This window comes from Megascapheus bottae, chromosome 19 (genome assembly GCF_031878675.1).
Source record: "Megascapheus bottae isolate mThoBot1 chromosome 19, mThoBot2.hap1, whole genome shotgun sequence".
Lineage (NCBI taxonomy): Eukaryota > Metazoa > Chordata > Mammalia > Rodentia > Geomyidae > Megascapheus > Megascapheus bottae.
Genome location: NC_143527.1, coordinates 11,768,757 through 11,793,429, shown reverse-complemented (window position 1 = coordinate 11,793,429; position 24,673 = coordinate 11,768,757). Strand labels below are relative to the sequence as shown.

General features: G+C 41.5%; 1 protein-coding gene across 3 annotated transcripts in view; it reads left to right on the top strand.

Annotated features, from left to right (window-relative positions):
- The window catches only part of Nedd4l (NEDD4 like E3 ubiquitin protein ligase), a 187,707-nt gene that overhangs the window by 35,842 nt on the left and 127,192 nt on the right, over positions 1 to 24,673 (top strand). Inside the window, exon 1 of one of the 3 annotated variants that reach the window (XM_090353031.1) lies at positions 7,280 to 7,321. The exons of the other annotated variants lie outside the window; for them this stretch is intronic. The gene's annotated coding sequence lies outside the window, so the exon portion shown is untranslated. Of the gene's footprint in view, positions 1 to 7,279; positions 7,322 to 24,673 lie in introns of those variants that run through there. 3 annotated transcript variants of the gene reach the window in all.

Genomic DNA, 24,673 nt, shown 5'->3' with positions numbered 1-24,673 from the left:
TTTTCATTATCTTTAAAAAAGAATTCAGAACTTCGCCAATGATGAGAACACTGTTTGTTTGTTTGTTTGTTTTCTTTTAGTCTTAGCATTACCCTATTTTGTCAATTTGGTTATTTTGGCCAGTGTGGAAGGAAAAACCTGTTGTTATGTGGCCTTAATTAGTAAGTTTGGGTATTTGTGCTAATTTACATTGTTTTGTCCATTTTTTCCTTCAGGTTGTTTTAATTTTTCCACTAATTTGGAAGAGATTACTGTCTTAAAAATAAATTCTATCACCCATCATTGTTGCTTGTTTCTGTCATTTGACTTAAATTGTTTTTTGTTTTTTTTTTTCCTGTGGGTCATGGGGCTTGAACTTGGCTTGGGTGCTGTCCCTGAGGCCTGGGCGCTGTCACCAACCTCTTCAGCTCAAAGCTACCTCCCTACCCTTGATCCAAGCCCCACTTTGAATTTTCTAGAGATTAATTTGGAGATAAAAGTCTCAGGTCCTTTTGTGCCTGGGCTGGCTTTGAACCTTGATCCTCAGATCTCAGCTTCCTGAGTAGCTAAGATTACAGGCATGAGCCACCTTGCCTGGCATGAAGGGGCTTTTAATTTTAATATTGAACTTAAAAATCTTTTCTGTGGTGACTTGGAAAGCTAGCATTTCTAGCAGAATTTGTTCTTTTTTTATTTTTTGCCCATTTTGGGGGCTTGAATTCAGGGCCTGAGCTTTTTCAAGGCTAGTGTTTTACCACTTGAGCCACAGCACCACTTCTGGCCTTTTCTGTGTATGTGGTACCAGGGAATTGAACCCAGGGCTTCATGCATGCTAGGCAAGCACTCTACCACTAGGCCACACTCCCAGCCCTGAGATGTTTTGTTTTGTTTTAACTAGAATTTGTTCTTATGTTTTGTTCCTGGAACTAGGATTACTAAGTTAGCATTAGGATTGAAAACTTTTTGGTTTATATTATCAGTTTACTGTAATTTTTTTATATATACCACATTATACTCCCAATCAGCCTAAGTCGTCACTGAGATCCCATCCAAAGAAATAGTACAGCAGTCTAAATATTTGGGGAATCACATGGAGGTAGAGGCAGATGGAAGTGAACTTGAAAAGTGTGAGGAATTGCTGGAAGGTTGGGGGGGCGGGGGGCTGGGTTCGGCCTAAATGTCAGTAAAGGATCTAGGCTCTTTAGGGCTATGTGGGTCATTGAGAATGGCAATTTGTATTTTTATGGTTGGACTTGTGGGAAGTGGGGCTGGAGTTACAGGAAAGGGGAGTGGCTGTTGTGGTTTACTCTGGCAGGTGAGTGTGGGCTGGAGTCCAGGTAGAGGTACTTGCAGCAGCTGGTAGCCTGGGTAAGAGAGGAAGGTTGGTGACAGCCAGTATGGGAAAGAGGAGAAAGGTGGGGAGACCATTTGGGAGATGGAAGGAGCCCTTCTGGTCTGCTGAGAGCCTGATGTATAAAGAAGGAAGAATGGAGGGAAAGAGATCTTTCTGTGCCTGGTGGTTCCCGAGATGGGAGGGCTAGCCAAGAAACTGTGTGTGACAGAAGCCCAGCTCAAGTGAGACTCCAGGTGCTTCTTACATCTCCAAGCTGAGATGCTGGTACTTGAAAAATGGAGCTCTTAGGCCAGTGCTGATGCGACCCACTGAGTTTGTGGCATTTCTTCCCTGTGTCACTGTGTTTAGGATCGTATGTAACTTCTCCCAACCTGAGAATACATCAGGAACATATTCCTTGAGTTAGGAACTGTCCTGAGCTGCCAGGAAATATGCAGTGAAGAAACAGATTTGGGGGTTCAGTGCTTTGAGCTGAGGTGGTACTTAGTCTTGTTTATTGAGTGGTATTTGAAGATTGAAAAGACCTCCGCTTCTTGGTGAAAGCATCTTTCTTTTGGCCTAGACATTTTGATAAAGTCACCAGATTGGTTTATTGAATGAACCTATGAAGTATGGAAAACACACACTGCCCTTTCTTGGTAAGGCATTGGAGGAAAAAACAAACTAAGTCAAATTAAAGGGCCTGTGTCTAACCTTGTGAGGAGACTCAAGACTTGCAGTTATAATTGACAAACCTTGCCTGAGTTACATAAAGATTTTTGCCTGTGTCGTGTCATTCTTGTTTTGTTCAATTTAATTCCTCCCCCTCCAAATGGCCTACTTTCTCTTCTACTGTAGCTGGTTTTGAGCAGAAACAGAGAAACTTGGATTTTTTTTTAACCCCAAGCATTTGTGTTCTTTCAGTTACTGGTTGTTTTAAAATAAATGATACTATACAGGTAACTGTAAATAAAAAAATTTTAAATGTATAAAAGTATAAAGAAGTCATTTATCCATAACTCCAAATAGAGAGATAGAATTGATCAATTTATTTTATTTCCTTATGGTACTTGGGATCTAGAGCTGTCTGTCTGTGAGTAGCTTGTGAATTTGAAAAAATTCTACAATATTGTTTACAGTGATAGCTTTTAACCAATGTTTTGTGGTGAAATTTTTTTTCATAGTTTTTTATTGTAATGTATAAAGGGGTTAAAGTCACATTCACCAGATAGCAGGAGCATTACTTCTCACACATTGATACCCCTTCTCATGTTTTTTCCCCATTTCCTTCTCCCTGCACCCCCAATCATCTTGTTTTCCCCCCTTCCCTTTCCTGTTTCAAATACTCAAATAAATGTATATACAATATACCAGCTACAAAGTCAGATACAGTAACAATATGAGATTAACCAAAGGGCAACGAAAGAGAAGAGAAATAACATAGTACATTAAGAGCAACAATTACACAAGATAAAGCTCTTGTTTCCATATCTTAGAGAGCCTTTCATTTAGCCTCATCCTATATGACCTTATGAATCTAGGTTTTACACTATTGTAATCCTCTGCTAGGGAGTCCTTGATGTGTACTAATTATTACATGTGAGGGAAATCCTTGAGCCTATGTTCTTTTGGGTCTGGCTTACTTCACTTAATCCAATTTTTTCCAAGTCTTTCCATTTCCTTACAAATGGGGCGATGTCATTCTTTCTGATGGCAGCATAGAATTCCATTGTATATAAGTGGTGAAAATTTTATAGTAGTTTGTAACTATATTTTTTAAAACACAATTTCTGAAGGCTGTAGTGTAGAGGCAAATTTATGGTGGCTTTTAAGGAAAGACATCTTGAGATGAGCTCATAATTGACAAATCCTTTTAAAATCTAAAATACAACAAAGTACAGAAACTGAACTAAGCTGTCTTTGAAATTCACATTTTATGTTGTTAATAAGATCTTTGTTTTGACTAAAGATAATCTTAACATTTTTTAGTTCTCTTATGTTTCTTTTGGGGGGAGAGGTGCCAGTATTGGGGCTTGTACTCTCTTTTAACTGTTTTGCTGAAGGCTGGGACTCTACCACTTGAGCCACAGCTCTTTTTGGGTGCTTAATTGGAGATGAGTCTCATGGACTTCCATCTCCAGGCAGGCTGTGATCCTCAGATCTCAGCCTCCTGCAGTGCTGAGATTACAAGTGTGAGCCACTGGTGCCATCCTTCCTATAATTGAATTACTTTTTGAAACATAATTTTGTACTTTTCATGGGAACCTATTGATTCAGTGTGACACTTTGTGTTGTTTTAGAGATCCTCACCCTGTAAACCATCCAGTTTTCTAAGCATAATAAATAGTACTAAATAAATTGTGTGGTAATAGGTCACAAGTTTTTCAGGAGCCACATACATATCAAATTCTAAATAGTATGGGTTATAGGAATTGTAATTTTCAAGCATTATTTTGAAATTTTATTTGAGTAGAAAAAAATAGATGCCAAGAGGCAAAACCAGAATAAAGGTAGCCCAATCCCACTGTCACTCCATGTGACCCTTCTGTGGCCTCTTTTTGGTCAGCGAAGACTTTGGCTGTGACAGAAAAAATTTCTATTTCCTCCATAACTTGTGCTAACCGAATTCTGCCCACACTGTGAAACTGAAGCATCTGTCTCCAGACGCCAGCTCATTCCTGTGTCTTCAATCCAGTAGCTTTTATTTTCTCTGCCTAGCTCAATCCTGTGGCTGTGTTGTGGAGACGCTGTAGATTGCCCCCCCCCACCTTCATCTACCTATTCACAGTGGCATTATGTCCTTCTTTCCTAAGGCTTCTGAGCAGCTCCGGCCTCTTATCCAAGGTCTCTGTCCTTTCTTGGAACTAGGTTTTTAGATCCCTCTAGGCCCAAAGGCCAGAAGTCCCAAGTTAGATGTGAACATTCACTCCCATATACCAAATAAAGAGACATTTGGAGAAGGGCAGAGAAAGATTTATTCCTTAGCAGGCACAGGAAGAGAACACTTGAGTACATCTTCAGCTTTCTTCTGGAGTATAGACATTGGCTTGGGGGTAAAGGAGGGAGAAATGGGGACAAGGGATGGGAACAGTATGCAGACTTAAGAGTCACAAGTATGACCTGGTTGACCATTAGCTCAGTCTTTGTTCCAGGAGGAATTCTGGAAAGGTTATTAATACTTTATTACTGGAACAAGGTGCTCTCCTGAGTGTGGGGCTTTTTTCTTTAAGACTGTAAGAAGTCCTTGCTTGTTTGAGAAACAGTTTGAATCTTTCCCTTCCTCCTGGAAACAAAGTGGTTGCAAAGGACTGAAGCAGAGAGGAGCTCAGATGAACAGGTACAGTTTCTCAGTTGGGGAACTTTTAGCTCCCCAAGACTCATAAGACTCATCAAAAGCAACTTAAATTGCTTTTCATACTTTAAAACCAGTGCATCTTGACTGGGGCAGTTTTAAGCCTCTTTGGAGCACTTAGCACCATCTGGAGGTACTTTCGCTCTGTCCCATCTGAGGACAGATGTTTAGTGGGTAGAGGTTGTTAAATATCCTGGAATGGTCCAGGATGGGCCTCCACAATCAAACAGGACTGGGCCTCAGATATCCATAGTGCAAGATTGAGGAAGGCTGTTCTCGACTTAGCTCTCAGACCCCACCAGGCTCTCTCTGTCATTTCTGCCTGCCTAAGACAGGCACTGTAGACAGTGGCAGTTCTGGAAACTCAGAAAGTCAGGTCGGTAAGATAGCTCAAGGCCATACTTGCTAGTGGGGTAGTGAAGACCAGGGGGGTGGCACTTGGGTGGGTGTTGGGCTTGAATCTGATTTAGTGCCTGTTCCTCAACGATGATGTGGCTGTGCGTGTGGTCCCCATTTCCTCGAATGGAGCAAGAGGCTCGCGGAGACCTCCAGCACTCCCTTCTGTTAGTATTTCTTCCCTTCTGCTTTAGACTGGGCTGCATGCTAATGCCGGCTCAGTAGAAGCTGCGTCTGTGTTCAGGGAGAATGACGCAGGCAACAGGGGTTGTATGCAAACTACCCCAGTAAGTTTGATTAAGAAATGGAGGGGGCAGAATTAGAATGGGAAAATACATCCTTGTTTTTCTTTCTTCCCTCTTTCATTCTGAGAAAAGGGAACAAAGGTTTTTCTTTCCATTTTTCAGGTCAGAGCCTCACCAGAGAGGGAAAATACTGAAGGGAACCCATCTATGGCTCTGGAGGCTTAGGATTCTGAAATCAAGGTGTCTAATCAGGTGTAAAATCAGGCCAGGTTTTCTTTCCCAGGCTTTTTGTGGCATGCAGATGGCCATTTTTTCCCCCTCTGTACCTGTGTCCCAATTTACCTTTTACAAGAGCACAGGCTAGCTCAGAACCCACCCTGCTGACATTATTTTTACGTATTCATTGCTTTAAGGAGCCCATCTGCAGACATAATCCCCTTCTGAAGTAAGTTTCCAGGATATGAATTTTGGAGATATACAATTCAGTGCATCACAACTAGGTACCATTTTATCTTTTAGGGAACCAGTTAACTGTTTTTAAAATAAAATGACCTAACTTGTTTAGGTGTATTTGCTTACAGTGTATTATGTTTTTTTTTTTAACTTAGTAGCTAGCATGTAGATCTGAAACAGTACAGATAATTTTTACTATTTTAGATATAGCCAAAGAAAATGGAGTTTCTTGGAGTATTCAAATGTAATCTGCCTAATGCTTGCAAGTGTTGCTCTTGTTTGAGAATGAGACTGAATGGTCCTGGTATCCCTGGTACCTTCAGCCTGTCTATGTGAGGTTCAGATTCTCTGGCTATTCCTTGGTACCTACCATTTGTTCTACTCAGTCTTCTAAGATCCTCCCAGCCACCAGGGGTCACCAGCTCCACCAGTGATCTGGTTATGTTCCTGCCACCTCCGGGAATCCCAATATTTGATACTGATGGGAACTTGAAAGTCTAGTTTACAGGGTTTCCCAGCTAGTACATCAAGACTATTGCACACGAATGCCCATGGCTCTTGAATGAATGAAGGGGGACACATCAGGTGGGGTGAGAGTTTGTTTATGTTGGATGAAGTGTAGAGTGTGTATCTTCAGGAGAGAAGGCACATCATGCTAAGTCATTTGACTTGCTCATGGGAGTCTAGTCACCAGGCTAAGCTCATCTCCTGCTTCATCACACCCAGAGCCACATAGCAGGGACCTGGAAAGCTACATTGTGGCTTTTTAGGTTGAGGCTTCCCCTCTCACACACACACCAAACCCTTCCCCTTCGATTCTGTTCTGCCATAGCTGCCTTTGTATGTCATAGTTATTTTTGTTCTTGTCTTTTTCCCCATTCAAGATTTTAAGGTCTTTGAAGGCCCAGAAGTCGGGGTCTCAGTCTACTTGGTATGGGGCCTGGGTAGAGAACAAGATAGAAACAAAGTCAGCCAGGAATGGTGAAGGACTGACCCCACAGCCTGCCTGCCCAGGAAAAGGGATGCAGTTCTAAGTAAGCCAAACAACTTGGGCAGCACAGGTGACAGGAAACTATGGGGCCTCTGCTAGCTATCCACGCCTAGGGATAAGGCCTGGGTCCATCTTTACGCAGGAGGGGCTGTCCTTTGTACAGTGGGAAGAATTGCAGGTAACTTTACCTTAGGGCACTGGGTAAAGATTTCAGCTAATTACCCAACTGGGTGGAGTTACTCAATCCTTTATAAAAGGGGTGGAGCTTGATTCAACTCCCTTTTCCACCAACTAGCATTTCTGTCTAGCTGTTATTAATATGAATCATCAGTATAAGAAGCAAGCTTGTGGATTCCTTCTCAGTTGTGTTAAAACTTGCTGGTGTTCTCCAAGTATCCTGAGAGGTGTGTGTACGCGTATATAGACAGACTCTGCTTTGAATCAGGGAAGGCAGAAAAAGAGACTGGAGAGGTACATGGTCACTGAGTAGAATTCTATCAAAGCTAATCCGGTGGAGCGCTTCCCTGTGGGTTACATATCTTGTTTCTCCTGAGCCTTGAGGGAAGTAACAGGTAAGAACAAAGACGCCACTGTATGTTTATTGTGTGGAAGTGTAGTGTCTTATGGCCTGGGGTTTGATTTGGTTGTTATACTGATTTTTTACCAGCAGCATTAGCTAACAGGCATGAGGGTTGCCGTGATCCTTTTCTCTTGTGTTTTGGTGTTTCAGTTTTGTTGTTGTTGTTTTTTGGGGTTCACAAAAGTGTGTCAAGTTTGCTTTTACGCTGTATAGAAAGGTAGACAAGGATAGCTGACAAATTTGAACTCTGATTCTTTATTCTTTGGTTTCTTATCTGTCTTAGATATCTTGGGGGTATAAATTGCTTTTCCCAAATGAAGACAGAATGATTGTGTTATATATTTTAAGTGAATGGGACACGAAGTTCGGTGAAATGTTGTTCTCTGATTTTGACATTGCTACTTGGGGAGGAAACTTTTTTTTTCATATATTTTTATTGTAATTAATAGAAGAGTTACATTATATTCACCAGATAGAAGGTGTGTTACTTCACAAACACTGATACCCTTTCTCATGTTTTGGTCCCCATTTCCCTCCCCCTCCCACCCCTCATCTTGTTTTCTTGGGGAGGAAACTTTTTGTTTCCTGTCCTGTGTCGACTGGCTAGTCTCTTGAATATTTCTACCTTGGAAGTCTTGCTGGAGAAGAGAAAAACATCAGCTGCACTTGGCTTCAAATGAAATACCATCTTCTGTCCTAGAAGACTCACCACAGAATGAATTAGAGCTCATTAATTTCCTAATTTTAGATGATAAGGATAGGAACCTTTCTTCCCCTTGGTCTTTGACTTACCGGACATTATTGGTATCATTATATTTATTTGGAAAGAACAGAAATGAAAGCCCAGAGCAATTTAACTGAAAATTTCCTTTAAGTTTTGTTGTCATTTCCCATGTATCATTACTCATACATGTAAATGTACTTCATGATTAACACGTGACATTTCTGTTTCTTTTCTGTCTCATTTGTTGGTGATTCATAAACTGTTAGTTCAGTAGTTAATGTCTGTCTGTGTGTTGCCAAACCCCAAAAGAAATACATGTGTGCGGGCCACACCTTGTCATTAATGAGCCAGGTTACTTTCCACAAAGTATTCCTGATACCATTAAGTGCTGATTAAGATCATTAGAACTCTGAAATAAGGAGAGTGTATCAACAGTGGGAAACAGCACGGCCTGCAGTCAAATGAAGTAGTTTATTTCACATTGAAAAAGTACAGTGTCTTCACACATTTGAATTAGATTTTGTCAAACATATAAAAACAAATAAACTATATAAAAGAGGATGACATTGAAAATGTTTTTAAGATGCTCGTGAGGAGTAGAAGGTGAGCCTTAGAGCCCATGAGACTCTTGAGTATGATGATGGCAAGTCCTGAAAGAAGGAAAAAGGAACATTTTATATGTAATTAGACAGGGGAAAGGACATAGGATTTGTTACCAGTATGCATGCTGTAGCTATTGTTTTGTTAGCTATTGCTATTATTTATTTTTGCCAGTCCCGGGGCTAGAACTCAGGGCTTGGGCACTGTCCTTGGGCTTCCTCAAGATTAGCACTCTACCACTTTAGCCACAACACCACTTCTGGCTTTTTTCTGTGTATGTGGTACTGAGGAATCGAACCCAGGGCTTTGTGCATGTTAGGCAATTACTCTACCACTAGGCCACACTCCCAGCCCCTACTGTACAGATTTTTTTTTAAAACATGTTGTGGGTAGTCTCTGGTCATCGTGGAAGAGATCTATAATGAAGAGACAGAGGGGATTATAGGAATTTATTCTTTAGAGTGTATGAACTTGAGGGGGAAGGACATGCCACAGCAATACTCCTGTACACTCATTGACAGCTTAGAGGCAGTTACTGGGAGAGATAGCATTCCTGTTAGGGCGATTGTGTTGGGAGGGTGGGTTGTTTTTGGTTCTTCACGGAAGTCTGTACTTGTAGGCTTTTTGGATCACTTGTCAGGAAAATCCGTTTACATATTCTTTCCTCAGCCTTGGTGGCAGTCTTTCATTCTGTGTACCCAGCGCTGATAATGAAGGAATGTGCTCCCCGAAAGGGTTTCCTCTGGGCAGATGGAGAAGGGAGCCCGCCAAGCCCGCCCTCACCTGGGATTCTAGATTCTGAGGTCATTCACCTTCAGGCCAAAACTGGGGCACGTGCTCTCAGTTGTTTTCGGAATCTGTTTGCACTGTGTTCCCTGTCTCAGAATTCCACTGAGGGCTACTTGGCACGCCCTCATTTTGGTAAATATTTGTACTTCCTGGTGCCTCACCTGCTCTCTCAGTGCAGAAGCACAGGTGGGCAGTGGAGAGGCTGGCAGCTTCCAGGACCCACCATGTTCCTCTCTCCCCTTTTCCCTTCCTTCCCCCAGGCAAGACGTGTGGGTAAGGCCTGCAGCCTGGCCTGAAGTCCAAGGCAACTTTGTTTCCTACCCTCTAGAAGGGTCTTATCTCCCTTCCTCCCCAACTACGGTCATCAACCAAATGAGCCCAGGTGATCCCAGGATCTAGTGAGATGGTGGTGAGCTGTCCTGTCTCCACTGAGTTTATTCATTATGGGAAGAAGGTTAAAAGTCCAGCTTCTGGTTGACATCATCTCCAAAAACAAAGGACTGGTTTTCTTCTAGAGAGTGGATGAATAGGAGGGGATTTCTGGAAAAGCACGTGACATATCGTCACCTCACAGTGGGACTGAAGTGGAAGTACAGACTCGATCTGCTCTAGTGATGTAAGCCGTGTTGCTCACTCCTCTCTTACTCATGTGGCCCGCTGCAGGCAGGCCATCATGTGTGATTATGAACAACCACTTCTGACCCAGGCCATGACTGGAACCCCTGTCACCTTTGTTGGAGGCCATGTGCTCATAGATTCTTGGGAAGAAGCTATTTAGTAACTGTAGGCATGTGATCTCTGAGAACCTTTGCCAGTGGAAGGATTTGAACCTTTTAGTTCAATTAACAGGGTCGAGGAGTTCGTTTATTTTGGCTACCATCTGTCATGCTAAGTAGACAAGCCTGACACTCAAGGAAGTCTTTATGAAAGGAAACGGCGTGGTAGGGGTCACAGCATTTTAATATATTCAGTTCTCTCTCATTGTCTGTCTCTCATTCTGTGTGTCCTGTTTTTGCTGAATTTTTCAGGTATAATTTTATCTGTGTTTAATCAGTGATATATCTGGAAGATACTGTGTGTGTTTTATTTTTTATGACTGTCTCCCTGACTAGGTGGTTTCAGTCACTTGCTTTTATCATGGCTTAAAAGTAATTTATTTTCATGTTCTTTTAGCCACTTGAACATATTTGGTGAATATCTTTTGTACTTAATACCCCCAAAAGACTTTTGTCTCTTTACACCTCCCTATCAGTTTTTGTTGAGCTGCTTTAAAAAATTCTTTCATTCCTATTTTCCTTTGATTTGTTTATTTAACGGTGTTGCCTTAGGCTGGGTGAGGATGCTTCATAAAAGACAATTAAGACTTAATTTGTAAGATTAATCAGGTTGGCATGGACAAGTATGCTACACAAGAGCTCTGCCACTGGACCCAATCCTTTTATTTATTGATGGGGAAATCCCCTGCTCCATGCATAGAAGTTTCTATCATGTTTGTGCCAGGGGGAACTCTCCACAAAAATCTTACTGCTAGAAAGATTATGAAAGCTGAAGGAGATGAGTGAGTGGAGAGGAGAACAAGAAGACAGATAAATTGGGCTCATCACCTGTGTGAAACAGTCCCCAGAGATGGTACCGTCATCTCTTTCCAGAATATTGTCATTAAAATTTGATTTTGAGCATGACACAGGGCTGAAAGCTTTGATGACAAAACTGACGCCTCTTTGCTTTAGCACTAACCAGTTAAGGAGCAAAGCCCACTAACGATGCAGTGAGAGTCAGCAGAACAGCGTGGGCACTGCAACCCACAGCCCCTGCCTGGCTGGAGCTATTTGGCCTCATCTTCTGCCTAGAGCTAGGGCCTCCCCCTGGCCTCCTGCACGTGCCTAATCCTGGGTGTTGCCCCAGGTCACCATGAAATTTCTTTTTGCTGTGTGTGTGGAAATCTATACTTAGCTTTGCTGCCCTTTTTTAGGGGAGGAGGAGGGGAGTGTAATGATCCAAATAAAAGGCAATCTGTAAATTCCAAACAGAGAATGTACCTGAGGTGAAAACTCATTCATTTATTCAATACATATGTACTGAGCTCCAGGTGGGCTCGAAAGACCCAGTGCCAGACTATCTCTGGCCATCTGCCTCTCTCCCTTCAGGGAGCTGTAGTCTCATGGATCTGTTGACTAGCCGTAATAACAGAGTCCACAGATTATGTAGAGCCATAAAGAAAAGTAATTAGGGGAAGAAACAGCAATTAGGGGAAGAAACTCACCTCTGAGTGCAGAGGTGAGTTTTTGTTGTTGTTCATTTTCTGGAGTAGCACTGTTCAGGTTTCTTCTGAGCAGTGGCTCCTACCTGGTTGGTTTTGAATGTAAGTTATAGCTGACACTAGAGTTAAGGTAAGAAGATGGACTTTAGGAAATGGTCAGGTGCTGGAGGTGTGCTCCTGTTATTCTAACTAGTCAGGAGGCTGAGATCTGGATTTGAAGACAGCCTGAGTAGGGAAGTCTCTAAGATTTTTTTTTGGGGGGGGTGGGTCATGAGGCTTGAACTTGGCCTGGACACTGTCCCTGAGCCCTTCAGCTCAAGGCTACCATCCTGCCCCTGGGCCTGGGCATTGTCCCTGAGCTCTTCAGCTCAAGGCTACCTCCCTACCCTTGAGCCAAGTCTCATTTCCAATTTAGGGTTCTTTTGTGCCTGGTCTGGCTTTGAACCTTGATCCTCAGATCTCAGCCTCCTGAGAGGATTACATGCGTGAGCCACTGTGCCCTGCTAAATCTAAGATTTTTATCTCCAATTAACCACCACCATCAATACCCCCTGCCCCGCCCCCTGAAAGAAAAAGCAAGCCAGAGGTGGAGCTGTAGTATAGAGTGGTAGCCTTGAGTAAAATATCTCAGGAACAGCATCTAGGCCCTGAGTTCAAACACCAGAAGACAGACAGACAGACATGCTCTAAAGTATCATTTGCATAGAAAAATGTAAAAAAGAAAAGCTCTACTTATCAGAGTATCCAAATAACAACTGATTGATATTCAAAACTAGGGTATGTGTGTATATCTTTGAAAAGTACCAGAATAAAGTAATTATTCTGCCCTGTTAAAAAGAGTTGTGGCCAGCACAGATGCAGAGATTTAAGATTTAATTTGTTCTAAAGTCCATATAGTATGACGCTAAATGAAAGGATCTCTAGGATATAGAAACATAAGCCATATAATGAATGATTGTTGATCTTAAAGTACTATGTTATCTCTCATCTCTTTTGCTGTCCCTTGGTTATCTCATATTGTTACAGTATCTCACTTTGTTAACTGATATATTGGATATATTTGTATTTAGTTATTTGAAATTGGATAGGGAAGTGGGGAAAACAAGATGAGGGGTGGGTGTAGGCGAGAGGGAAATGGGAACCAAGACATGTGAAAGGGTATCAATGTATGGGAATTAATGCACCATCTGTCTGGCAAATATCATGTAACCCTTCTATTAATTACAATAATAAATATATGAAAAAAATTAATTTGTTCTTTGTCAAATGAAGTTGTGTTAGATTGCATGGTCTCTAATATCAGAGACCTGATTTCTATTTCTAAGTCAAGATTAGCAGAGAAAACTGGTGAGTTGTTTCACGAATATTGGTTGCGTTCGTAGGCTACTCGTGGGAGTCCACTGTAGGGTTCACACACGTTCATGAGACTTATGCCATCACCACCTGGGCCTCTGCATTCCAAGTCACTGAGATAATGAAATCTCTTCTCGGTGTCTCCAGTGACCGTGGACATGAGCTTGTGTGCCGTTCTTGGGGATAGGGATGCTGATGGAATTGTTATCCACACTAACTTCACCAGCAGCTCACTAAAAAGGTTGCCCACTGGGTACAGGGAACCTGCCTTGAAGCTCATGAACATGCTGTCCCTGTGGGGTGAGGAATGCTGATCAAGATCATGGCTCATCTTTGCTCTGTTTTTTTCTCTTTTCTTCTTTCGTTGGTTGTGGGACTTGAACTCAGGGCCTGAGTGTTATCCCTGAGCTCTTTTGCTCAAGGTTCGTGCTCTACCACTTTGGAGCCACAGTGCTACTTCTAGTTTTCTGGTTGTGAAGTGGAGACTTTCAATTAACAACGAACAGATGTTCTTGCCTGAGTTCCTCAGATCTCAGCCTCCTGATCTCATCCTGAGGATGAGAGGCATGAGCCACTGGTGCCCGGTTGTTTTTCTTTCTTTGATTGAGTATGGATCATCCGCTAAACGTGCTCGCTTTTTTAGGCTGGGCTCAAACTTGTGATCATCCTACTTCAACTAAAATGGAAGATATGCATGGATGTAAAGTTGACAGGGGTGAAGGGTAGGGCAATGTTTCTGTCTTCCTGGTGTTTATCTAGGTACCAACATGTAGTGGTTGGCCCATGCATGTTTGTTGATTAAGAAGGGAGACATGTTTTGCAGGGGAGGGCAGTAGAGGGGAGCCGGGGCGTGAATGGCGGGAGGAAGGGTGAGCAAATTGCAGTCATTGTAGTCAATATTCATTATGTACAAATGAACAATGTTTACGGGAAAATGGAGAGAACAATGAAAGGGTGATATTTATCAAGAATCATTGTATTTATAACCTGACTTAAGGAACTGTGCCTTTTTTTTGTGCAACTACTTAATAATGAAATTTAAAAATAAGAAGGGAGATGAATCAGATGCCTGGGCCTTGGAATGGTTTGCAGAGGGTGTGTGTGGGGGTTGGGGGACTTCCTGTAGACATCCACAGGGTTTCATGGACTGTATTTGGGTCCAGTGGAGATTGTGGGTTTTGTTTATTTGTTTCTGGGTTGTCATTGCTAGGCTGTAATAGAACTGGCTGGGTGGCTCTCAATACTTGAAGGTCAAAGTCTAATTGCCAGGTTTTCTTCTGTACTTTTCTAGGGGCTGGAGTTTGGCTCTTGCCTCTGATAGTTTTGGCTTAGAGGAAATAGATTGGTGATGCTTCTTAGCCATTCACGGAAGTAGTTAAGAGTTTGACCTATTGTGGGGTATGGCATGTTAAGTGTTTAACATGCTATAGTTGTATGTTCTGAGGCGACTATATATATTTAGCCTTAATTCTTTATCAATTTTTCATATTTAAACTCCTCTAAGAGCAAGTTATCCTTTATTTCCAGGTTCTTCTACACCAGGCTATTGGATTGCTTTGTTTCAGTCATGACATTAAAAAAACCCCAGGCCCTCCCCCCCGAAAAAAATCCACAAGTGAGGCTTTGCTTATTTATCGATGTAGCCCACTCCTGCTTTAAGCAGTAGTAAAATACTAGAGACATCTCTGCCCCAGATTATAAAACTACATTGTTTGTAAACAGAGTTGTTTTCTAGCATTTACCAACCTCAAGAGTTTCCTCACCTACCTCATCCTAGGCCCACATTCTCTGTCTACTCCACCTACTCAAAGGCTAGCACCACACCCTATACTACAGTTGTTTTCTTGCACACATTTAACTGTGTGCGAGATAAAACCAATGCCCAAAGACCCATTTCTATTCCCAAAGCGCTTCTACACAAATAGCAGAAATGGACACAGAAGTAAACCATTGCTATGGCCATAGATGTCTGCCAGCAGAAGTGAGGTTTGGTAACTGAAATTCTTTCCAGAGGCAAATGAACTTGGCTTCAAGGTCATGTACAGGCTGGGTGGGAGCAGAGTGTTTCCAGCAGAGAAAGAAGCACAATGTTCTCTATGAAATAAAGTCACAAAGTTGTTCCCTCTGGCTAATTGTGTAAGGCACAAACTACCTAAAGTTTGGACTTGGTTGTTGTTGGTTACAAAGAATCAGCACATAAGGTGAATTGCATGTATTGGGTTTAGGAAATTTGGGTTAGTATGATTGAGAAGATGAAGAAAAAGACGAGGCTGGAGTCTGCAGTGAATTTCATTCTTGTAACAACCAGTGGGATTTGGAAGACGAAGAAGAGGTCTCATATGTACTCAAGTCCAAGGTCTCAGCAGTGGGTAATAGTTATGGAGAACAGATATCCCTGGATATAGAGAGGATGGAGGCTGGGGAATCCCAAGCAGGGATTGCTGCAGAGGGCAAAGAAGTCAAAGGTGAAGCATTGGAAACTGTGTCATTCTTTATATCAGCCCATAGCCTCCTATGCATTTGCAGTTCTTTCCCAATGAGCTATGTTCCTATTGCCGTTCTGGACCATGCAGCCCACCAGCCGTATTGCCATTGCCTCGGGGGCTTGGGGGACGGAAGTTGGTACTGAGATTTGAACTCAGGCTTTCACAGTTGTTTAAGTAGTACTCTTACTTCAACTACAACTCCAGTTTGGCTTTTTGCTGGCTATTTTAAAGGTGATTCTCCTAGATTTTTCTGTCTAGGCTGGTACCAGACTGTGACCCTCAGATCTCAGCCTCCAGAGAAGCTAGGATTACAGGCGTGAGCCACCAGTACCCAGCTTACCTTGAAGCTTGTAGAATTGCACATCTTTTGTGAGCTTACCTCCCATGTACTGAATCCACAGAATCCATGGTTTAAGCAAATCCCCAGGTGGGAAAGAACACTGTACTACTACCAAAGCAAGTTTTTATGGATCATATCATGTGAAAGTAACAATGTCTTGTGGTCGCCACACTAGCCATTTGCCTTTTACAGTTCTCCTGAAATGACAGACTATAGGATATATAGAATGTAAATCAAATTGGCAAGTTAATAAATGGTATTGGGCTAACATTGCAGATGTTCATGAGCAGATACCATTTTGTAAACCTTCAGTGACTCATGGTGGGTCAGAGTTATGAATTGGGTTATAATTAGGCATGCTGCCATTTCATTGGTTGCTTCATTACATGTCATCCTACAGAGCAGAAAAGTCCACGTGCATGCCCCCATTCTCTGCAGTAACAGCACCCCCAGTGACTGTGGGGGGTGTGTGTACTTATATCTGTGAGATATGGGTTGCATCTGCAAGTGGCACATACTCCATAGAGTTGTCATTGTCATGGTTGCATAGTATCCCTTTCCATATCTGCCCTGAAGAAATTGGAGGTGAATGAATGCGTTCCCCATCATATGCCTTGGTTTAGAGCTGTGTCCGAGTGTTTTCCATGTCTGAACAGGCACATCTGCCTCGAGGCCTGATTGTCTTTATTTTGAAAGGAAGTCTCCTCATGGTGGAGAAAAATCAGTCACAGCATGAGCATGACAAATAACGTGGAGCATTTAAACCAACTGGACTAAGAGAATGGTTCAGTGGTATATAAGTGAGCCAGAATACTTTTTTTTCTTTTCAATGTGAATGCCTCCTTCACTGTTTGTGACAGTTATCTAATCAGGGCTTCTGGAATTAACTGTTGTACTAGCTCTCCCTCAGTGAGCCTGCAAACAGTAGTATTTCTTGTATCCTTTAGATGCATATGTAAATTTTCTCCTCCAACCCTGAAGGATATATCAGCTCTACTGATGAGTAAATGTTCATTATTTTAGTTCAGCAAAAGCAGTCTGTAATTTCAGTTTTGATAATAGCTAGTACTATTGAAATGAGGTTTACTATGAGCCCCATTTTTGTTGTTACTTTGACTGCATTTGGCTTTAGACCTCATGAGACGGTGGGAAACATCAATGAAGGTTCCACATTATGGAGAAGTGAAAGAAATGAAGCAAGCTCAAGAAAATGAGATGTATATGAGAAACAGCTTCAGCATCTGATTATTCATAAAAGATAGGAGATAAACATGATGAGAATTCCACATCTTGGCAACTCAGGCAGATTCTGAATGTATTACCCTGGGAAGATGCTAACCTCTCAGAAAGAAGTCAAGCACTGTATATTGAAGATTTATTGGGTTCCATGAGAAATTAGAGGAGCCTAGACCTAAACAGTGGCCTCAGGTGATTTGCAACTAGTTTTAAGAGAATTAAGATTTACAAACTAGAGAAGTGATGCTGTGGCTCAAAGTGGTAGAGCACTAGCTTTGGGTAATAAAGCTCAGGGACAGCGCTCAGGCCCTGAGTTCAAGCTCCACAACTACCCTCCCCCACTAAAAATTAAAAAAAAAAGATTTACACACTAGAAAAGAAAGAATTCAGAAAAGCAATGGAGCCAATGGACAGGAGTAGCTTAAACACTCATGGCTGTAGCATTTCAAAAAATAGGGATACTAGTTATTATAGAATGTTTTTAGTCTTTTTTTGGGTGGTGGGGGGATGACTGAGATGCTGAATGCTTAAGAGTCTAGATGAATAAAGAACATCCATGGTAGTATGGGGAGAAAGCATAAGATTATATGTAGATCAGTGGAGGGGGCGGGGATTAAAGTTGAATGCTATAAAAGCTTTGAAGATAGTAGACGGACATATTTGGAGAACCAGACATTCGTGGCTATTATTGGAAATAGATTAAATTGAATGCTCTATTTGCTTCCTAATAGAAATTCTAAGGCATGAAGCAAAAGGAAAACAAGGACCCAGCCTTCTGCTTATTACCAACATCAGACTGACCTCAACAGAGATTATGGGAAAGAAGTAAATTTTGTTCCTGATCTATCTCCTGTGCTTTCACCCCCATAGTTATTTAACTCTTCCTTCCTCAGGGTCCCAGACAGAAAAAAAATGCATTCATAAAATGGAAGTCATGAAACAGCCTAAACTTGTAATCTGAGAGACAGACAGACAGAGATAGAGAATGAGGGATGTAGGACTAATATCATTAATCATTATTGAGCTTACAGTAAGTTCTAGAGAAGTCCTTCAATTCCCAATCTCACCTCATACAATAACTTAAGGGAATGACTTCAGATTTCTAAGGTTTCTGCCATATAATAAGTCTGAAAATACCACTGAGATCCAAATAAGTACACATTTTTTTGGATGAGTTACCAGTATGTTCATCTTTGGAGATAGAGTGTTTATGCTGGGTGTAGATCAACTAAGATTGTTCATGCAGGTGAAGGCTTCCTTTCTTCTGCAAACTTGTTGAAAGTTCTAAAAGCAGGAGCCTGCTTGCTGCATACGTACCTGCCTACCTGGAAAAAGCCTTCTCTCTGTGAAGCACAATTGTTTTCCTCATTTTTTCAAATTCCATTTGAAGAAGGTATGCTAAGAACAGCATTGGAAAGGGAAAGTGTCTAGTGGTTTGTGTGCACGTGTAACCGACATGAAGACAAAACTTCTAAAGCAAAATAATAAACCCCTTATTTGGTGAATGATTCTTCTGAGAGTTAAGGGAGCTCTTCTGTTCTTTTGCCTTCCGGAGGAATTTGAGGACTTCATGGGGCGGTCTTATGGTTTTGATAGCAAGCTGAGCGTGACTGGCAGGCTGGCATGGAGGGTACACTAAGCGTTTTACAGCTGTGTACAGGTCCTCCATTCCTTATCTGCAGTTCCAAAGGCCAGAATGCCCTGCAAACTGCAAACATCTTTCTGAGAGTGTGGGAAACTCACTTGAGAGCAAATCCTGGCCTTGTATATGGCATTTGATTTAGCTCACCACACCTGTGGGTATACAGATAGTAACACTAACTTACGAGCCCCGTCCCATCCCGTGCTGGAGATGCTATAAATAAGTGGAATCATCAGCGAGCCATCTTTTTCCAATGAGAGAAGAAATGCCAGAGCTCTGTAACACATTTTGCTTTGAGGGTTTCTGATAACCCTCAGCTTACTAAGTCTGGTGTAAGTAGACATCCAGGGCTGGGTACCTGGTGAGAGGAGCACAGTATTCTGAGATGGATATTATCAGGGCCCAGCTCTTTCCTCAGGTTCGAGGGAAGGCTTGTTTTTTGCTCCTGCAGGTGATGCTGGGCAGCCCTTGGCATTCCTTGCTTTTGAATGCATCGTTCCAGCCACATGACCGTCTCCTCTTCGTGTGTCTGTGTCATCTTCCCTAAGTGTAGGTCTGCTTCTGGCTCTCAATTCCTCCTTCATTGTGTTGACTCTTAAGTTAAAGCAAGCGGTGGTTGGGAAGGTATGCCTCTCTCCAAGTTGGTAAAAAGATTTCTCTCTTTAGTTGATCAAAGGCTGATTTCCTTGCGCAGTTCTGGACTATAGAACTTGCTCCCTTTTCTGATTTGACACAGCGCAGTGTAGATTTGGCTTTGCTATTAACTCTAGCATCTTCTGCCTCAATCACGAGGATCCAGATTCAAGTCTTTCTCTGGAGATAAAGGGAAAGGAGAGAGAGAGAAAGAGAGGGAGAGGTTTAAGGCTACTTCATAAATGGAAGATGAAAGGAGCCATGATATAAAAGGAAACATAGTATAATTGAATAATTAAGAATGTGTCTTGGCATTTTTGTTTTACAAGGCTTGACTTAAGCTAGGAGGAAGGTCTGGTAGGTTATCAGGGTCCCCCCAGATTCTTCTAAGAACAAATTGACTGACTGATGGACTCGTATTCAGAATTGTTTTCTTTGTCTTACTTCCTTCAGAACTGAATTCCGGACAGACATTTATTGTTTCAGGGTACTCCTAACTGTTCTTGTGTTAGACAAACATTTTTGTAGGCAGGACCTGACTTGCCTTTACCCTGCTCTCTCCTCTCCATCTCCACTCCCACAGAGATAAACACAAAGTGCTGTAGGCTGATAATATAATTACAGGTAGGCCTTGCCAGTTGCCCTTCCTGTGACCCCTGTGAATGTGTGTGGTCAGAGTAATAAGCCCACCAGCAGAGGCCGAGTCCATAACATGGAGCAGAGATGGAGCTATCTCTTCCATGCTCCCATTCTTCATACAGCATCAAGTAATTCACTGTGCTGGATCCTATAGAATCAAAGTCATTCATGGAGTCCCAGTGGTCCCCAATATGGGAGACCCAGACAGACAAATAGTCAGGAATGCAAACTATGAGGCTCTGAATTAGAAACTCCAGGATTGAGACTCAGGGAGCAGTGTGAATCAAATCACATAGTTGATTCTGCTGCCTGTCGAGTTAGAGACCCTGTGCTAGGAATCTCTCATCTCTTAGACTAATAATAGTCACCCCAGCTGCTATGGGTGTTCAAGTATATAGGACCAACATTTCTGCCTTTCCCACCACTCAGTACATATATGAAAGAAGGCTTGTGTGGTAGCCACAACTCTTTAAGCTCCTCCTTCTCATGATTCAACACTATCAGGATAAATGCTGCCAGGAGAGGACACAATAGCACACTCACGATAGCCGTGGACTCAAGCTGAGGTCATCTGACGGGACCTCTGAGGCTCTGGGTGGGGGACCATACTTCCTTTGGCCAAAGGTTTCTACAGTCCTGAGTGCATACATTATGCATTAAGAGATAGCCCCACCATAGTGAAGTGAGCACAGTAGTTTTTGCTTAATTGTTTTTCATCAGACAGATACTTCTTTTTATCCCTAAATTGATGGCTTTTGGATTTTTTTCACTTAGGTACACTGAGGCCTCTCAACTTTCTAAACTCTCAGGTTATAGAATACCGTCACTGCTCACATATACTGTTTGTGGCCAAGTGCACTACATTTTCCCAACTCGTATTTTTAGAAGATAACTTTTCAGCTACACACTGGTGGCTCACACCTGTAATCCTCGCTGTTCAGAAGGCTGGGATCTGAGGATCACAGTTCAAAGCCAATCTAAGCAGAAAAGATTGAGACCCATATCCAATAAAACACCAAAAAGCCAGGTGGAAGTGTGTCTCAAGTTGTAAGATGCCATCCTTGAGCAGAAAAACTAAACAAAAGCAAGAGCCCCGAGTTCAAGCCCAGTACGAGTATGGCAGGGGACCCACAATTTTACATGGAAAATCTTGGAAGTCTGGCATTTTCTCTCACAGGTAAACAGGTTTGTATTTCACACTTAAGGGTTCCCACCTTCATGGTTTCCATCCTAAAATGTGCATGGGGTAGCACTTTTGAGATCTTTGATATAGTCGAGTTTTGGGGGCCCCCTTCAAGGAATAATAGAGAAGATCCTGGGTGTTGGCATTGCAATTAAACACTGTTTTATTGGTAGAGACCCACAGAGAGATAAAATGAGATTGATAATGAAGCCCATTGTACCATGGGAGTACTTAACGTAGATACCAAATTAAGAAAGTTAGAGTATTTCTTTTCACCCCATTTAGTATATTTACATAACTTTCCTCGAAAGACTCTTTGAGACTCCTTACTAAATCAAAGATGTTGCAGTTGTAAATACATTTCCCTCTACCTTCTTCATTGATATACACCTGGTGTTTTTAACATTAAATTTTCTAGTTGCTGCCATTTATTTGGGATCACATGGGGACTGGATGTGTCATCTTTCTGTCTTAGCATTCCTAGATAAACAGCAACCTGTTTACGCCACTTGGAAAACAGAAAGATGAGAAAACGGTTGCTCTTAGTAATACACCATTGTATAGTTTTGTATATTTATAACACAGTAGTTTTCTTTGTTTCTGTAGCTATGATAGCGTGGAGTATTCTCATCTTTAAGCAGAGAATGAGAGATGGCTATTTTTGCAATTGGTACTATTTTAATGACTGCACAGCACTTTATATATGCATGTATATATTTATATAGCACATGTTTATACCATTCATGTAAGTGTTTATAGATAGCTGTTGTCTATTTTTTAATCTTAAGGTTGCTTTTGCTCCATGGCTCTCTTAAATTTCCCTGTAGGAAATGGCCTCACACAGAGTCAAATATACTTCTGAATAAAATGTGGGTTTGGGAAGCAAACTTAGATTAAAAAAATTGGCCTCACTGCCCCAGCCCTGAGTTCAAGTGCCACAACCCCCAAAAATATTTTTTCTGGCCTCACCTGTTTCTTATGATCCATGAAATAGGCATACTTGAACATCTTTCCCGAGATTGTCCTAGGTATTAGAGGTGGCACATGTATGTATATGCACATGTGTGTATATTGCGGTTCATGTTTTACCTGTAATTTAGATCTTCTTAAAATGAAGACCAATTTTAAACTTGCATGTATTTGTATATGTATATGCATATATACATATATAATATGCACACATGTTGGGGCAAACATAACAACATCCTTGAAGAAACTAAGAGTACATTTTTGGGCAGCATCACAGCTTATGCATTTTAGTTGTTCTTTGTATTTGTTTAGGACTGGTATAATAATGCACTTGTAATTTACACACACACACATCACATATAACCAACTTTTATAAAAGCAAAATCCACATCAGGTCTCACTCTGGCTCCTGCGGGCATGGACAAGCAGCCTGTTTGACGATCTTTCTATTTACCATTATTTTCCTTCCCCCAGCTCAGTGCCCACTACAGACTTTTGCACATTGCTGGACCCTCGGTGACTCTTTGAGGAATAGATCAATTGTAAAACAACTTTTAAACATTGAGAAGTTTTTGTTTCTTCTTATGGCCTTTGAATTGCTGGTGCCCTTTGGCCACATTATTTAGCTCTTTTGGGTTATATTATCTGCTTAATGTAAGAATACAGTTGACTGTATGTAATTTGACCCGTTGCTCTATTTGTTGAAAAAGCATACATATTTAAGGGTAAGTGACTCATTAACCAGTATTGGTGGCAAGTGATGTATTTCAAAAAAAATTCACCAAGCCTTAGAATGTATGTGATAGTCTTTCAAAAATATCTAGTAGTCACAGTTATTTAAGACCATTTTTCTAGGTAGAAGAAACTATGGAAACCCCTTTTTAGGTTTGTTAGTGAGGTCATGGCTGAGCTGGCAGTGAAATCTCAAGGTCCGTACTTCATGGATTGAGTATATTATAGTTGGAAGCATATGTGTAATTTATTGCTGTTTTGTACTTTGGATACTCATAAAAGTGCTTGCTCACAGTAGCAAAAGTAGCAAAATAAAGAAGAAACATAATTCATCTAGGTAAGAGTGAGTCTAGAAGAGAATTCTCTAGAGAGAATTGCTGTTCACTTTTTGGTTGTTTTTCCCAGTTCCAGTGGAGTTTGGGGGAGGGGGGAGTAGAGAGCGGGTGCACATGGGCTTGAACTGGACTGGGTGCTGTCCCTGAACTTTTGCACAAGGCTATCCCTCTGCCACTTGAGGCACAGCTATGCTTCCAGCATATGGTTATTAATTGGAGAGATATGTCTCCCAGACTTGCCTGCCCAGGCTGGCTTCAAAGCAGAATTCTTACATCTGAGCCTCATGAGTAGCTAAGATTACAGGCATGAGCTACCAGTGCCTCGCGCTCCTCAATTATTTTTGTGTATTTTGAATTAGTCACATTTTTAGATTCTCCTTAGTCCCTTACTGTTGTACCAAAGTTGTTTTATTCCTTAAAAGTACAATGTTAATATTTTATAATATTCTAATGTCTTCTTTATGATTTTGCACAATTTATTTCCCTATTGAGCCAGGAGGTAGCTTCTAATCTTTTCTTACTGTTTATAATGCTATACTGAGAGTTTTATGCAGATAATTACTCACTTTTGTGTGTGTGTGTGTGTGTGTGTGTGTGTGTGTGTGTGTGTGTGTATGTGTGTGTGCGTGTGTGTGCCAGTCTTGGGTTTTGAACTCAAGGACTAGGTGCTGTCCCTGAACTTTTTGTACTCAGTTCTCTACCACTTAGACCACAGCTCCACTTCTGACTTGTGCGTGTGTGTCTATGTATGTGTGTGTTTAATTGGAGATAGTCTCACAGACTTTCTTGCCGAGGCTGACTTTGAACTGTAATCTTTAGATGTTAGCCTCCTGAGTAGCTAGAATTCCAAGTGTGAGCCACTGGTGCCCAGATCACATCTTTGATTGTTTCTATAGGATTAATTATGAGGAATACATTAGGCCAAAGGCCATTGACTCTAAACACTCTGGATACTTTCTCTAGAAAACTAATAATTTGTGTTTCCAATAATAAAAGTACTAACTAACATATCTTCCCCTCTTTAGCATCTGTTACCCTTTTTTTTTTGGTGTTGTTAGCTGAAAACTTCTGGTTCAGTTTTTCATGCATTTGTGTGTTTTATTTCTTCTCACACTTTGTAGATATGTTTTCTTTACTGGAAAGTGTTTTACAAGTGTTGTTTATTGAATTCTAAGCAATTTATATAACACTGGTACAAAATATTAAGAGTGGAAAGGAACGAGGAATGCTTCAACAATTCAAGTTGTGATGTAACATGATAGCAGTTTCAGTGGCACTTTCTCTGTGTTAGGTAGATTTTACTATGTTTGGGCCTCTGTTGTAGAGGAGAGGTTCTAGTTTCTATATGGACCAGTGACTGCAGACCTGCTCTGATCCCCACTGGGTTCGATGAATCAAGAGATGGATGAGGGGCGTAGTGTAA